Here is an 18,110-nt window from a genome sequence, read left to right as displayed (position 1 = left end):
AAGGTCTCATTAGACAATTATGGAACAAAGGAACTCTTTCCTACATAAAGAGGCACACCTATCACAAATTTGATGTGTAACCTTTGGTATATTTTAACATTTAGATATATGGATTTCTTTTTAAGTAGGCTCCACACCCACATTCTAGCCCAATGTGGGGCTAGAACTCACAACCCTATGATTAAGATCTTAGCTGAGATCAAGAGTCAGTCGCTTAACCGACTGATCCATTCATGCACCCCAATACATGGATATTTATAAACCATAAATAATATTATGTTTATGTTATGGATTTACATAAGTTACATAAAAGAATGTCTTTTAAGGAATAAGTGTTGCATTACTAAAATCTATTGGTGTAGGTACATATATGTCTGCATAAACATATACTTATACATACAAAAACATAAATACAACTAAATATATGTGTAAAAATACATATAAGTACACAAAAAATAAGTATATACATATAAACAAATATGTACATATAAACAGGTACATAAATATATATACCGATAAAAACAAATAAGTCTTTTTTAAGTGTTATAACATGCTCTGTTTTATGCCTGTGTCCTCATTTAATCCATCTGTTGCTTCATTAAGGAATGTGTAAGTTGTTATCAGTTGTTCACTGTTACATATGAGGTTGCTATGGATATTTTTTCATGTCTTCTTGTGCTCATGTGAAAGTTTCCTTGGGAAATAACCCCAGAAGCAGAATGACTGTGTCATAGGAAAAAATGGAAATTCACACATCAGTTTTAGAAGAATACTGCCAAAATGATAAGATATTGTTTATGTGAAGGTTTCCCAAGATGACTGTGAGTTTCTGGAGGGAAGTGGTTGATTCACATTTTACTGACACTACTAACATCCAGAGGATTAGCCATGGGCCTGGCAGCAGTTCATTGCTCCATAAAAGTATATGGGATGTGGTTGGATATATGCAAACCAGTGATCAATCAGTCTTAACCAGATGATTACTTATACTATGCAGAAGTTAACATGCTGAAGCTCCTACTAGTATAAACCATCTGGAAGCCTCTATGCTGCCTCTCTGGCTCCCATTCCTTTTTCTACCTCCTTCTAAAATATTCTTGTTTTGTTTTGTTTTGTTTTGTTTTCTAAGCTTAATAAAGGACATGAAGAAAAAAATGGATTTTATTTTGTTTTCTGCCTGCTTACGTTTTAAGTGATTTTCCCTTTTCAACTTCAGATTATTGAAGTGACTTCTTTGTTGGCATGCATTTAGTCATCAAGCAAAATATTTATAGCTCCAGGTAAAAGTCTTAAATACCAGCCTCAGGGACCCACCAAAATTATATTTTATACTGTGAACATTGTAAATGTTAAAAATTCAGTGTGATTCATTTTCTGATAGCACGATATGAGATTTCCGCCACTCCCATGAGCCAAAGTTCGAGCTTATCATTTAAGTTCTTATACATCGCTTGCCAGAAGTCACTGTAATGCTGGCTGAAATACAGAATAAAAAAAAAAATAGAAAGAAAGTGTTCTCCACAGGAGAGCACTAGATGAAGTCATTATATATTCCTGTTTAACTTTAAAATACCACCTCAAGACAATATCATCAACTTTAAAAAAAAAAGGTACACAAATCAAGGAGGAAATATTCAAAATGCTATGATATCTTTAAACCTTAATTATGCCATTTAAAAAATAATTTAATCCTTTGGAATGAGGAAGTAAATTCATTTATAAATCTTATTTTTTAAATGGTGAATTTCAGGTGGTTCTTTTCCCTGGGTAAATACACTTTTATTTTCTCTTCCTTTTCTTATTCCTTATTTTGTCCAGGTTTGTTGAAATGAGATGGATTATTCATACTTTTCATTTATTAAATTAGTGAAATGTCACATCTCCTGTAAGTCTTCACTCATCCCAGCACCAAAAAATAATTTTCCTCTCTTCTGTGAGAAAAATCACTATTTAACTTATAGTGAAATTGTACATGCAATTCTTTATTTCCTATTAATCTATAAAATTGTTGGGAGCACATAAATTGTCCAGTAAACTAGAGGAGTCAGAGGAAATCTCAAGAAACAAAGAAAATAAGTTTCTTATTCTAGGCTAGTTCTAGGAGTTCTGGCGAAGAGGACATTGACGGAATATTAGGCTTCAATTGTGCTGGTAAGGAAGTGATTATAGAATATAGACTCTCCTTTCCACAAGTTTGTTAATAAAGTGAGTGGAAAGCACTACAGTCCAAGCAGGTACAGTCTTAAAAAAATTGTCAATTTTGTCAATTTTGTTGTTTTGTTTTGGTTTGTGTTTTCCTTTTTATTTTTTTAATGTAGGTGAAATTCATCTAACATAAAATTAGACCCTAGCTACAGCCAATATACTTTCTGTCTTCATGAATTTAACTATTTGGGATTTTTCATACAATGTATAGTCATTTGTGACTGGCTTCTTTTACTTAGCATAATGTTTTTAAGATTTATCTATCATAATATGGATTTGCAAGTATCCACACTTCATTCATTATACATTATACATAGATATCACATTTTGTTTACCTAATCAATTATTGACAGACATTTGGGTTGTTTCCCCATTTTTGATGTTGTGAATAGTTCTGCATAAATATTTGTGAACAAGATTTGTTTGAGTGCTTATTTTCAATTTGGGGGAAATAGAACTAGGAATGGAATTGTTGGGTTGAAAATTCTGCCTAACTTTTTGAGAAACAGTCAAACTTTTTTCCACAGTGGAAGCATCTTCTATATTCCTACCAGCAATGTACAAGGGTTCCAATTTGTCCACATCCTCACCAATACTTATTTTTCATTAAAAAATCTACATTGTTATAACCATCCTAGCAGGTGTGACATGGTATCTCACTGCGCTTTTGATTTGCATTTCCCCAGTTACTACTGATGTTGAGCATCTTTTCATGTGCTTCTGAGCTGTTTATACATCTTTGGAGATATGTCTATTCAAGTCCTCTGCTCATTTTTTAATTGGGTTGTTTATTTTTTTGTTGAATTGTAAGAGTTCTTTGTGTGTTCTAGATAAAAGACTTTCATCGGACATGTTATCTGCAAATATTTTCTCTTATTCTCTGGATTATCTTTTTGCTTACTTGATAATGCCCTTAGATGCAGGAAAGTTTTTAACTTTGATGGAGTCCAATTTACCTATTTTTTTCTTTTGTTGCCCGTGATTTTGGTGTCAGATCTGAAAAACCACCGCCAAATGTAAGTTTGCAAATACTCATTCTTCTGTTTTCTTCTAATAGTTTTATACTTATGGTTTGCATAGTTTAGGCTATTAGCACATTTTTGAGCTAATTTTTAGATATGGTATGAAGTAAGGCTCTAACTTTATCCTTTTGTTATTCCAGCACCAGGTATTAAACAGTCCATTTTTTCAACACTGAATGGTCTTGATACAGTTGTTTAAAATTAATTAGCCAAAGATGTATGGGTTTATTTCTGGACTCCCAAATCTACTCTGTTAGTTTATATATCTATCCTTACATGAATATCACACATTGATTACTGAAGCTTTATAGTAAATGTTGAAAGTAGAAACGTGAGACTTCAAATTTTCTCTCTCTTTCTCTCCTCCCTCTCTCTTGATAGATAGATAGATAATCAGAAACTGCATTGTATTTGCTTCTTTAGGTCACTTTAAGTAGTATTGCCATCTTAACAATATTCAGTCTTCTAACCCATTGATATGGATGTCTTTCCATTTATTTAGATCCTTTTTCATATCTTTCAGCAATCTTTTGGAGTTTTCAGTGTACAGATTTATATCTTCTTGATTATATTTTTCCCTGGGTATTTTATTCCTTTGGATGCCGCTATAAATTGAATAGTTTTTAAATTTCCTTTTTGAGTTGTTCTTTGCCAGCATATAGAAATACAACTGATTTTTGTGTAGCCACCTTATATCCTGAAATTTTGCTGGTTTCAGTGGTTAGATCTAAGACATTTGGGGATGCTTTAGGATTTTATATATATAGGATCATGTCATCTCTAAGTAGGGGTAGTTTTACTTCTTCCTTTAAAATCTGAATGCCCTTTATTGCTTTTTCTTGCCTAAGCGCTCCGGTTAGAACTTCCAATGCTACATTGAAAAGAAGTAGCCAAAGTAGACATCTGGTTTTGTTCCTGACCTTAGAGAAAAGTCTTCAGTCAAACTTTCATCACTGACTATGATGTTAGCTGAGGGTTTTCATATGTGAGCTCTGTTATGTTAACGTAGTTTTCTTCTATTTCTACTTTAAGTGTTTTTATCATTAAAGGATGTTAGACTTTATCAAATACATTTTCTGCATAAATTCAGGTGATTAGGTGTTCTATTTTCCTTTATTAAAGTAGTGTATTTCATTTATTGATTTTCATATGTTCAGCCATCTTTGCGTTCCTGGGATAACCCCAGTTAGCCATGGGGTATAATTTTTAAATTATGTTTTCTAGATCTATTTTGATAGTATTTTATTGAGGATTCTTTCCATTTATACTGGCAAAAGATGCTGGTCTACAGTTTTCTCATCATGTCTTGGTCTGGCTTTGGTTTTAGAGCAAACCTCAGTCAGAATAAGTTAGGGTATGTTCCCTTTTCTCTGATTTTCAGAAGACTCTGAAAAAGATTGATGTTAAGTCTTCTCTTTTTCTTTGTTGCTATTTTTGTCTCCCACTCTTTTTTCTGCCTTTTGTGGTTTTAGTTGAGCATAATATGATTTCATGATCTCTCCTAAGCATATTGCTTATGCCTCATTTTAAAAACATTTTTTAGTTCTCCTAGCATTTGCAATATATTTACAAACTAATTCAATTCCAATTTCAAATAACACTACACGACTTCACTAGTACTGCAAACAACAAAAAATGTCTAATTTCTCCCTCCTATACCTTATTGCTGTTATTATTTCATTTATTCAGAGACATATTACCATATGCTTTTATGGATACAAAGACATAATTAAATACACTTCCTATTATTATTTTAAACAAACTATTATCTGTTAAATCAATTAAGGATAAGAAAAATAAAACTTTTTAAAAAGTTTTTATTTATTTATTCATGAGAGGCACACAGAGAGAGGCAGAGACATAGGCAGAAGGAGAAGCAGGCTCCCTGCGAGGAGCCCAATGCAAGACTCGATCCCAGGACCTCGGGACCATGGCCTGAGCCAAAGGCAGATGCTCAACTGCTGAGCCACCCAGTTGCCCCGAAAAATAAAAATTTTAAATTTAATCTGCAGTTGTTCATTCTCCAGTGCTCTTTCTTTCTTCATGTAGATCTGAGTTTTAACTCAGATAAATTTCCTTCTGTCTAAAAAACTCTTGGTGGTGAGAACAACCTCCAGCCAACTTCCAGAGAGGAAAAAACTCAGTTCTACAACCACAAGGAGTGATTTTGACCAACACTGAATTAATAATAAGCTTAAAGGTTTCTTCTCCCTCAAGTTTGCCGGAAGGGGATGCAGCCGTGCCAACACCTTGATTTCAGCCTGGGCAAACCTAAGCTGAGAACTGTATAAGCTGTGTTGTGACTCAACATCTGGTCTACAGAAATACGGGATAACAAATGGGTGTTTGTTACTGCAAGCCTCTAAGTGTGTGGTAAAAAGCTCTGGTGACAATAGAAAATTGGGCACTGTTGATATTGTAGCAAAGACTAGTCCATCATAATTTAATAGAGCTTGCTAAGGCATTAACACCTTTCACAATTTTTTGGATCATGGTGAAAAAACCAACGCAAACAAATTCCCTTTCCAAGTTTTGTCTTTCATTACACTCTTTTATAATCCCAAAATAACTGATAGTTTCCTTTGCATCTGATATCAGGGCACCTGTGAGATCAGAATTCATTTCATGGTAATACCAACATGTTCTGAACATAAAATGTGGTCATTGTTGCTATTTGCAAATCAATCAACCAATAAAACCTTTTTTTAAAATTCTCAATTTCAGTTTCCAATATGGTTAAGATTGATAGTTAGAATCCACACAAATAAAAGCTCCTCGGAATCCTTAAAAGGCTAAGCATGTGAAGGAACCTGGAGACAAAAAATAAATAAAAATCCTGAGTACCACTGCTTTAAGATAAAATGACTCTTTTTTAAAAACAGAAGCATGTGTACAGTTATATTTCACTGTTGCTTCTAGGATAGTACCAACCACTTATGTTAATTATCTATTTTAACAAAAGTCATCAACTTTTGTTAAAAAGTTAAAAAGTAAAAAAAAGTTAAAAAGTTAAAAAGTTAAAAAGTTAAAAAGAGGAAACTGAAGAGTGGAAAATTGTAAACTGTACATCACACACCACCATTTTAACTGAACCATATGGAAATTTAGCTCAAATCTATGCATTGAAACTTGATCTTTATTACAGAAATGAAGTACTTCCAATAGCCTTCCTGGGCCTTACTGGTCTTTAAGAAAATTAAATGCCAGTGGCATAGGAGCTTATATCTGTGACAGTCTGTATTTTCTGCAATGTATTCCTTCACAGAATGTTTATCTTAAAATCAAGGGTCTTTATACTGGGAGAAGTTTAATGAGGATTACAACTGTCTCAGTAGATGCTTACTTATAGCAGATATTTATGTAAACTGGAAGGTCTAATATTGATTTCAGAGGTGAATGTTCATGAATAACCTTTCGTACAACATAATTCACACTGGGAAAAAATTAAACACACATGACCTGATGAGAAAAGCATTTTTTTTATATTGGGAAATTAATTAAATATGGCTAAGCCGATTATTGTATTCGGGGATCAGGGTTAGTAATTTAATTCCTCTATACTGCTAAAACAATTTGCAGGTGGGCTGCTTCCCATGATGACTCCCAGTGACACCCAGCTCAGGCTATTCACACCCTTGTCTGATTAACTCTGTTGAGTGGTCACTGGACTTAGTGACCCATCTCTAACAAAGAGAGTAAGGGAGAAGCAGTGGTGTGGCTTAGAGACTAGGACATAACAGGCAGATGGCTTCTCTTTCTCTTGTTGGCCCCCATGTGGCTCTCCTTGGGGAAGCTAGATGCCGTGCCAGGCAGCCCTCGGAGAGGTGAGGAACCGGAGACTCTTGCCCCCAGCTAACTGACGGACATGGGAAGGGGCTCCTCAAACACATTTTCAAATTCCCAAAGCCCTGGCCAACATCTTGACTACAACCTCATGGGAGATCCTGAGCCAGAACCAGATTCCCAATCCTCAGGAACTGTGTGAGCCATTATATATTTTTTGTATTAAGCTGCTATATACCTTTTGAGGTAATTTATTACACAGAGATAGCTAATTAATACATACATGGTGGCAAGAGGCACCCTGACTGGTGGATAATCTGTCCTTTTTAATATTTTAATTTCCCTACAACACTAAAAATATCTACATTTTTATCCCTTTTCTGTTCTTTCATTAAGACCTCTGAGGATTGCCAGTGGAAGTGCTATTACGCTAAACATCATTTAAACCAATTTCTATGGTGTAATTCCCTCTTGAAGAAACAAGTGTCTTTTATGGGGAATAGAAAAATGTGATTTCTATTCAGCGAACGCATCACTGAAATGTGCTCCTAACCGGTGATCTGACAAAATAGTTTATCTTTTTTATGAACCAAAACCACTGCACATAAAGAAAATCCAAGCACACATTTGTCATTTCTAAGTGCTTCAACAAGGAAAACAAATAAAATTTTTTCCTCTTTATTTTTACTCTTTTTGTTTGTTTTTAATTAGGTTTTGTTTGTAGCAACATTTTACAATGTTGAAAAATGTGAAAATGAGGATTTAAAAACAAATTATTTCACATACCTGGAGCACTGCACATGACACAAAGAGAAGATGCACGGATATAGAAAAAAAACACCTATTTATTTCCTTCTGTTGTTTACACCATAAGTAATAGCTAAGTAAGTGGGAACTATTAATTTTAAATGAGAACTCATATGTCTTGGACCCCAGAAGAATCCTATAGTTTTTAAATTTTTTCCTCCTTAGTGTGTTTTTGATCTTGACTAAATCTGAAGAAATACCCTAGTTATTTGCTTTCATTTTAATTTCAGCAGTTTTACAATAAAATGAGGAGATGGCCTTCCTTTAATCTTGTCATTGTATTTAAGATAAATGCAGTCATCCACAGTCACGTTGGGGATTTTACCAGAAAAAATAATGTTCCTTTATTCAAATTGGCATTACCTGTGCACAGGAGACTCGAGTTCTAAAACCCTCCACTCATATGCATAGAAGTATTTTACCATTTTTTTTTGTTCCAGAATCAAGTTGTAGCATGATTTAATGGAAAGAGCTCTATTAAGGAGGAAATCTGAGTAAACAAAAATTTATGGAACAATCTTAGTCTGATCCTCTTTTAGTTGCTTATTGAATTTATCACTTTAAATAAGGACAATTTCTCTATAAATTACTTTCTTTAATTATTCAAATGACCCCCTGATTCCCCTCCTATTTTCTTCCAAAAGCTTTATATCGACCAAGGGAAATAGCATTAGATTTGGAAAATGTTAAACAATATGCAAATTTAAGAATTATCGTATTAATTTATTCAGTCTGAGTAAGGGAGAAGTCCTATAGCTTTGGGGAAAGTATTTCTTAATGTAAACTCTACACAACAGTGGAAAAATATTCTGTTGAATTTCAGTATTTTGATATTATTTTTACTTGTTAAAGTAGGATATCAATTTATCTGAATATTTTATCTTGGCTTATCTAACTTTACATATGAAAAAAATTACAACTCTCTTTTTTGAGCATATATAAAGTATCCAGCATTGTCTTCAGTATTTTTCCTAAGTTATTTTATTGAGTATTTATTTACTGATGAAATTGATGAATGCAGTGAATGTACACTTTTGTGTCAAGATGCCTCTACAATTTTCCAGGGGTAATATTTTATTTCCTAACTTATGCCTTTCAATTAATGTGACCTATTTATTCATTGCTCAGTGACAATGATTATTGCAGCTTGGTCCTCTGTCTTCATGTATCAGCTCCTCTCGATCCCCACCCCTGTTCCGAATTTTTTATTGCCCTCAAATAATTTCCTGCAACCATTTCATTACACAATTCCTCTCTGGGCTCAGCTCTGGATAAGTGTGCTCTTTGTGAGGAAGTGTAATCTATACTTCTCCAAAAGCCATTCTCCAAATCCAAAAACAATGCTCTACTCCTTTCTGTGCCTCTACCCACCTAAGTCCTTGGCCATAGGAACCTAGAGATAACATGTCTGGGAAAAGAATTAAGAGTCCCAACTTACAAAAAAATTGAGCATCATTTCTCTCTCTCTCCTCATCTCTATTTTGTCTTGGCCCCCTTGTTCTGTCTCCTTGTCACTTTCTTTGTATTTGGGTCTCTCCACGTAGCCTTGACCTCCTCACTGGGTCTAGCCATTTATTCTCCCTAAGGTCCACCTCACATGAGGCTCATTTTCTGCTAGCTCTCTCTCCCTCCCCCTAAATTCACCTTAAATATGAATCTCCAGGTTACAGTTAAGATCCTTGAAACCAGATAAGGCATGATGGAAGATTTCTCTGGATTGGGTCTTTATTAATGGGCCACACTTAGCAACTACTAAGAATGCATTAAGACAACAGTCTAGGATCAGCCAGGGCTCCTGGAACAGCACATCATATACTTCTCATCATTTAGAAACCCAGTTGGACTCCCCTCTGGGTTTCTAAACGCTGATTTTTTTAAATCTGATTTCCTTCTCGGCTTTTCAGACTGTGGAGAGCTAGTTACCTCTCTTGTTACTTCTTTTGTGAGGCCCCATGAGCTGACCCAGCCAGAGAGGGAGGTTGGCCTGCAGGGTACAGAGACATAATTTAAACATTTTGTGTCTTTTGGGCAACCAAAGGAGAATTTCCCCTTAAGTGTCTTCTGCATTTTGGTAGAGAGTTGATTTCTTACAGGAGACCAACATCTTCCTGATAAAGAACCCAATGGATTAAGAATAACCATACTCATTTGCTCAAGACATGTAGGCAAAATTACTGCATTCTTCAAACTCAAAGGTTTGAAATGTGATAGACACTCTATTTCTTTGGCAATCTTGATTCTCCTTTTCTGCACGCTTGATGAATGCCTGGATGTTTAATAAACACCCATGAACCAACTGCTGTGTTCTAATTTCTGACTCTTTTGCCATCTGTAAACACACACCTTGTTTTTCAAACTCTTCCAGACAGTTTATTGATTTCTTAAGAATTTGAAAAATAAAACCTAAACCCAGCCTTCTCTATCAATAATAAGGAAAAATAATTAGAAGTATGTTTTTAAATTGAACTATGCATGGATTCTTTAGTATCTAAATTTATGCCTTTATTTGTCATTGTTTTTTAGTACTTGGTGCCCATCTACAAAATTAGAAAAATAATTCTAAACTTAAGTCAGTTCAGGTAAAAAAAAAATACTAAGTACATATTATGTAAGGACTTTCTGAGCAAAGGAGAAAGTACACATTGGAATCCTATCTGAGCTTAAGTTAACTTCCCTTCTTCTGCTGACTTAGGGTTCTTGGCAGAACTGGCACTGTCTGTGTTCACATAGCATTTAGTACAGCCTTTTTCCTTTTACAGTTCTACTGGGATAAATTCACATACTATACCATTTACATTTAAAATGTACAACTGAGTGGCTTTCAGTATATTACAGAGGAGTGCAAACTCACCAACAAGTAAATTTCAAGCCTTTATGCCATTGCCAAAACAACACCCCTGTACCCGTCAGCAGCCACTTTCCATTCTGCCTTCCACCCTGAGGCTAACCTCAGGCAGCCATGTATCTACTTGGCATCTCAATGGATTTGAATACTCTGGACATTTCAAATGAAACAAATCAGAAAATTGTGGCTTTTTGTGTGTGGCTTCTTTCCCTTTGCATAATATTTTCAAAAGTTAATCCATGTTATAGCATGTCCCAAACACATTCCATTCTATGGAGATGCTTCATTTAAAAAAAAATCTCTTCCTCCATTGTTGGTCATTTGGAGTCTTTCCACCTTTGGCTACTATGAATAATACATTTATGTACCAGTGTTTGTGTAGACATATGTTTTTGTTTCTTTTGGGAAGCTTACACCCAAGTTGGAAGTGGTGAATATGCCCTACTCTTGGCAATATAAAATGGCCCAATAAATCAGGTATATAACAGTGCCTCATTATAATTTATAGAAATGTACCTATTCATCAAATCTTACTCCTAAGAATTTACCCTAAGTGTTAATTTAAAAGCAATAAATATATTTTTGAAAATGTTAATGATAGTACTATCTATTTTGTCAAAATAATAAAAAGATACTAAATATCTAATAATGAGAGAATAAAAATAAAAACAATAAAACATGAAGCAATAAACTTAGAAAGTCATGCATTTGTTACCAATGAAGATTCTTTAGAAGCATAAAAATGAGAAATATGTAGAGTAGCATATAAATTATAGTTTTACTATCTTCAGACATGTATACATGGACCAAGCAAAATTAAAAATAGGGGTTTTGTTGTGATAGTAAATTCATCAATTGTTTTTTGGCCTTTTAAGACATGTATTAATTTCTTGGCTTTATGTATATAAAGTTTCAGTTGTGCAAGACAAGCAAGTCCCAGAGATGTACTGTACAGCATAGTGCTTGTAGCATCAACACTGTGCTGTGCACTTAAAAATTTGTAGAGGGTAGATCTCATTTTAAGTGTACTTACAAAGATAAAAAAAGTAAAATTATTAAAAGTAGGAAAAAGAAAACCCTAACACATTATTCAAATGTTGTAATTGTATATTACAGCGTGTGTGTGTGTGTGTGTATGTGTGTGTACTTTTATGGACCTCACTGGAGAGGGAGATTCTGATTTAGTAGCTATTAGGTTGAATTGTATCCTCAAAGATAATGTTAAGAGTTCTAATCTCCAGTACCACAGAATGTGATTTTATTTGGAAATAGGCTTGTTGCAGATGTAATTAGTTAGGTTAAGGTGAGGTCACAATGCGGATATGTGGGTGGCTTTGTTGGTTAAGTGACCAACTCCTGGTTTCAGCTCAGCTCATGGTCTCAGGATTGTGTGACTGAGCCCCGTGTGGGGCTCCATACTCAGTGCAGAGTCTGCTTGAGAGTCTCTCTCTCTCTCTGTCTCCTTCTGCCCCTCCCCCTGCTCACATGCATGCTCATGCTCTCTTCTCTAAAATAAATTAATTAATCAATCAACTAATTAAAAGTTAAATTTAAAAAAAGATGAGGTCACACTGGGGTAGGATGGTCTTCTAATCCAATAAGATTGGTGTCCTTATCAGTAGAGGAGAGAGACACATAGAAGGATTGTGGCAACGTGAAGAGGCAGAGATTGGCATGACGCTGCTACAAGCCAGGCAATGCCTGGGACTAACAGAAGCCAGGAAGTGAGGGAGGACCCTTTCCTGGAGGTTGTAGAAGGAGCATGGCCTTGCTAGCACCTTAATTTCAAATTTCTCACTTCCAGAATTATGAGACAATGGATTTCTGTTATTTTAAACTACCTGGTGTTTGGTATTTTGTTATAGCAGAACTGGAAACTAATTTTGTAGCTTTAGGGACTGTTGTAGTACTTATCACATGGACAGCTATTACATATATATGGTGCACCATAGCTGTTGAGAGCGCAAGCATGCCTTATGTGGCAGCTGAGTGTTACAGCTAGGAAGTCAGATTCTGGGATTCAAAGAGCAACTCTGCCACTTTCTCCATGTCTGATCTTTTGTAGGCCATTTAATTTATCTGTGATTTTGTTTATTATCTGTTAAATGCAGAAAAAATAGGCGTAAGTAATAATACCTATCTTAGAAGGATATTATGAGGATTCAATGAACACTCAGTACCTGGTTCTAACTCAGTGCTACATAATGCAATTATCATTAACCTTTTGAAGGTTTGGCTCTCATACCTAACATGGGATTATAACAATATCTATCATATGAGGACACATACAGAGGGCTTAGGACAATATTCCATGGGTTAATAAATGCTCATACATTAGCTGTTATGATTCTAAAACTTGCTAACACATAGTAGATGTACTGAAAGTTTGCATTAAACACGTATATAGATAAATTAAGTGTAATGTGCATTATCATTTTACTCATTTCTCATTCCATGAATGACTTTCTTTTTTTGTGCTAATGATTTGTGCATGTGTCACATCTCCTACTGTATTACATGTTGGAATGGACTTCTCACTTTATTTGGAACTGATGAACACAAATATCTGCAATTTTTCAGATGTATAACTCTTAGATAAACAATTACTGGACTTTATCTCCCATCTTTATTTCTGCAAAATGAGAATATTGTTCTAAATTATCTCTCAGGTCCTTTTGTATTTCTAGTTTTAATGACCTCAGTGTTCTAAAGAGTAGAGTCTGAGACTGATTCCTCTTTGTAGACCCACAGTATTATGTAGTATACTCAGAAAATACAATAGCTTACATGAAAAAATCACTGTAAGTGCTCAACAAAAGATTTGAGCTCACAGAAGAAAAAATCATCCAGGTTGCCGATAAATCGATAGAGAGTATTCAATGTGAATAATGGAAAGGAAAAAAATAAAGAAAAATAAACAGAGACTCAGAGAAGTGTGGGACACCATTAAGTGTGCAAATGGGAGACCTAGAAGGAAAAGAGAGAGAAAAAGAGCAGAAAAAATATTTGAAGAAAAAATGAACAAGGGGTAGTGGAAGGGGAGGTGGGTGGGAGGGATGGGGTGACTGGGTGACAGGCACTGAGGGGGGCACTTGACAGGGTGAGCACTGGGTATTGTACTATACACTGGCAAATCAAACTCCAATAACATATATATATATATATATATATATATATATATATATATATATAAAGAAAAAAAGGTTGTAATGGAAAGCATTAATCTACAACTCCAAGAAGCTTAACACACTTTAGATTCTCTGCAACATAAAGAAATTTCCATCTACATTCATCATAGTCAAATTGTCGAAAAACAAAGGGGGTTTTTTTGTTAGTTTTTTAAATATTTTATTTATTTATTCATGAAAGGCACAGAGGGAGAGAGAGAGAGAGAGAGGCAGAGACATAGGCAGAGGGAGAAGCAGGCTCCATGCAGGGAGCCCCACATGGGACTCGATCCCAGGTCTCCAGGATCATGCCCTGGGATGAAGGCAGGTGCTAAACCACTGAGCCACCAGGGCTGCCTGAAAGACAAAGTTTTAAAAAGCAGGAGGAAAATAACTTTCAATGTACAAGGGAATTTGAATGAGATTAACAGTTGATTTCTTTTTCCTTTTTTAAAATTTTAATATTCTATTTAAATTCAATTTGCTAACTAATAGTATAATACACAGTGCTCATCCCATCAACTGCCCTCCTTTCACCCAGTTACCCCATCTCCCTACCTGCCTCCCCTTCTGCGACCTTTTGTTCATTTCTTAGTTAGGAATCTCATGTTTGTTTTCCTCTCTAATTTTTCCTCTTTCCCTTATAGTCCCTTTCACTATTTCTTATATTCCACATATGAGTGAAACCAATGATAATTGTCTTTCTCCGATTGACTTATTTCACTCAGCATAATACCCTCCAGTTCCATCCATGTGGAAGTAAATGGTAGATATTCATCCTCTCTGATGGCTGAGTAATATCCCATTATGTATGTAACCACATCTTTTTTATCCATTCATCTGTTGATGAACATTGTGGCTCCTTCCACAGTTTAGCTATTGTGGATGTTGCTGCTATGAACAGACTGGGATCCAAGTGTCCTGTCGTTTCACTACATCTGTACCTTTAGGGTAAATACCCATTAGTGCAATTGCTGGGTCTTAGGGTAGCTCTACTTTTAACTTCTTGAGGAACCTGCATACTGTTTTTCAGAGTGGCTGCACCAGCTTGTATTCCCACCAACAGTTGATTTCTTATCAGAAATAATGAAACTCTGAAGAGTTTGCAATGACATGATAAAAGTGTTAAAAGGAAAAAAACCCTATCTTACAAAGAATTCTTTCTCTAGCAAAAACCTGTAAAACTGAAGAGGAAATAAACATTCCTTAGATAATCAAAGACCTCTAATGAGGTTTTCCAGGTTCTTTCCTCCTGCATTAAACATACTGAGGTTCACATTAACATAATAGGTCTTAATCGAGGTATATGGTCACCTCACTTATATTAAAAAAGGCCTTTAAGGTTGTGAATTATCCCTATTTTATACTTACTTGAATAGGTTATATCACATTTCTCAGGGAACTATGCTCAGTAAGTCCAGAAATCTCAGGGTTTTTTTGGAGGGGTGGCAAAATTCTGACTTTTTCCAGTGTAACTCTTTTTCAAATTTTTATTTAAATTCTAATTAGTTAACATACAGTGTAATATTGGTTTCAGGAGTAGAATTCAGGTGGGTTTTTTTTAAACCTTTAGCAATTTTAAACAACAATGAATATCATGCTAAAAGCAATTGACAGGCATGTTTGTAAATTGGTAGGATTGTGTCACCTGCCTTCTTTCTTTCCCCAAAACAGGAGAAAATAGGTTATAGACCTGCTTCTCAATCCCCTACTCCAGATTTGCTGGAATGTTGATGTCAAATTCTTCAGGTTGCTCGTGAAACACTCATCAAAGCCCTTTGGACAGTAAGTGTACATGCTGTAAGTGCATGGAGAAAAAGTGCAGGCCATTAGTGGTGGTAATTGTCCATTTAAATTATTCTCACATCAATGGAAGAATAGATTTCTTAGTACTTGCAGAGTTTAAGTATATTATAGATTTATGCTATGTGAGATTAAATTAAAACATTTCATTTCACTGAAAATTCAAACAATGCAAGTCCTTCGCATAATTAAGTAAAATCCTGGTTCTGTTGGTCACTGCAATTATCTTATTCTGGAACACTATGTGTAATTGAGTTTTGAATTGAAGGCAGTGGAGCAAGTCTGTCAAAATCAATTGAATTGATTTTCACTTATGCAGATGAATTGAGTTATACAGTGGTTGAACTTCTTTTTTGAACAGATTAGATTCCTAATATAGGCCAATTTTTCATATTTCAAATCTTGTACACTTTCTCAAATACTTTTCATAAATGTATCACAACCTTTCCTGAACAAACAATATGGCAAACATGCTCACACTATGTTAAGTAATTAGTCCTAAAACTGAAAATCATGAGTTACCTTTTCTGAAATGGAGTAACTAAAAATGTAAAGTACAAATAACTCTAATAGAATTAGACCACAAATATGGAACATTTATGGAACATAAAATGGAGGATAGACCAAAATGTTAAATATCAAGGATTCTGGCCAGGAGTTGCCAAGGATCATTCTGAAACCAAATAAAACAAAATCAAGAGATCCTAAGAGTGAAGGCACCTGATTACTGAATCCCTGAATATCAATGTTCCTGGAGCAAAATCTATCCCTCCTGGAATTCTAAAATAAGTAAACATAAATTCTCTTTTGCCCATAAACTCACTTAGTTTTGTTTCTGTTGTTTTCAGTCAAAGAATTCTGACATAAAAATAGGATATCTGTGAGAAAATAGAAACCTCTGTGTGTTTTCTGGCTTTGTTTATAATAGGCATATGTTACGAATGTTGAACTTCTTAATATCAGTGGAATTTTATATAGTATGACTTATAGTTATATATTTTTCTATGTTTATTTTAATGTAGAAAAGGATAGTCATATTAAATAGTAAACATCATACATTTACATAAAATTTAAGAAGACCAGATCTTATATAAATTCTATGATTATGAAATACTAATTTAATACAATAGAATGAGATAGGAATGAATGTTAATAACTATTGGAAAGAAAATATCACATTCTCTGGGCTAAGAGAAATAAGTCAAACAGAGAAAGGCAAATACCATATGATTTCACATATGTGGAACCTAAAAAACAAAACAAAACAAATAAACAAATAGAAAAAAAACCGTAAATAAAAAGAACAAAGTTGTGGTTGCCAAAGGGGAGGGGGTTGGGGGTGGCAGACAAAATGGGTATGCAGGAGTGGGAGATCCAAGCTCCCAGTTATGGAACGAATAGATCACAGGGATGAAAGGCACAGCATGGGGAGTATAGTCAATGGTGCTGTGATAGTGCTGTGTGGGGAATACAGTATAATGTATAGACTTGCCAAATCACACAATTTTGTACCCCTGAAACTAATGTACCTTATGTATCAATTGTACTTCAATTCTAAAAAAAAAAAAAAAAATACAACATCTTAATTTAGATAAATAATTCATAGATCCAGGAAAAAATTCAAGTCAATCAATAAATGTCTTTCTTAAAACTGAGATGCATTTTACAATCAATAAGTCCATTTAAAGGGATTATTTCTTATTCAGTCCCTTGTTCCTGTTCCTTTACGACTATTATTGACTTTGTACTGTTCTGGTCATAAACGATGTCTTCAAAATCAAGGAACTTGAAAGCCCTGCAGAAGTGGTGTAGTTTTTACATATTTATGATATATGAATGGCAAGACTGACAACAAGTGATAAAATATCAACATGAGGACTTTGGGGGAAAAAAATAAGCATAAGCAAGGATAGTGAAAGGCAGACTTACTTACATAGACCCTAGCCAGATCTAGGCAGTAAGATCAATATCTTACCTGCAGTGTCTTATTCCCTTTTCTTAATGGCATTATCAGATGAGTGTTATCATTGTTCTTAGTAACACCTATTTTACAAATGAATTAAGTGGATCTCAGGGCATCTAAGTGATTTGCATGAGTTTACAGACCTTGAAGCTGTCAAATTCAAATCCCGATGATCCCAGGATGGGCAGGACTACACTGTGGTCAGATTCTGGTCACCTTAATTTTGCATGGAGGGTCTACTTTGTGACATTGGAGAGGTCACTAACTTCTCTGTCTCTGTTTTATTTATGTGATGGTAATAATAACACAAAGACTAAGAAATTAGTACATGGAAAATCCTTAGAGTGATGCCCAGAACAATCTAACAGTTTTCAAAGGATAAATTATGATTATTATTCTGTGGTAATATGCCTGAAATTTGGCAGGTTTTCAATAAATAGTGGAAACTGTTATTAGTAATGGTAGTATTGTCTAAAAATTCCGATGTAATACAATTGACAGAAGTTACCAAATTT

Source organism: Vulpes lagopus, chromosome 2, assembly GCF_018345385.1.
Source record: "Vulpes lagopus strain Blue_001 chromosome 2, ASM1834538v1, whole genome shotgun sequence".
Lineage (NCBI taxonomy): Eukaryota > Metazoa > Chordata > Mammalia > Carnivora > Canidae > Vulpes > Vulpes lagopus.
This window is presented reverse-complemented; position numbering follows the sequence as displayed.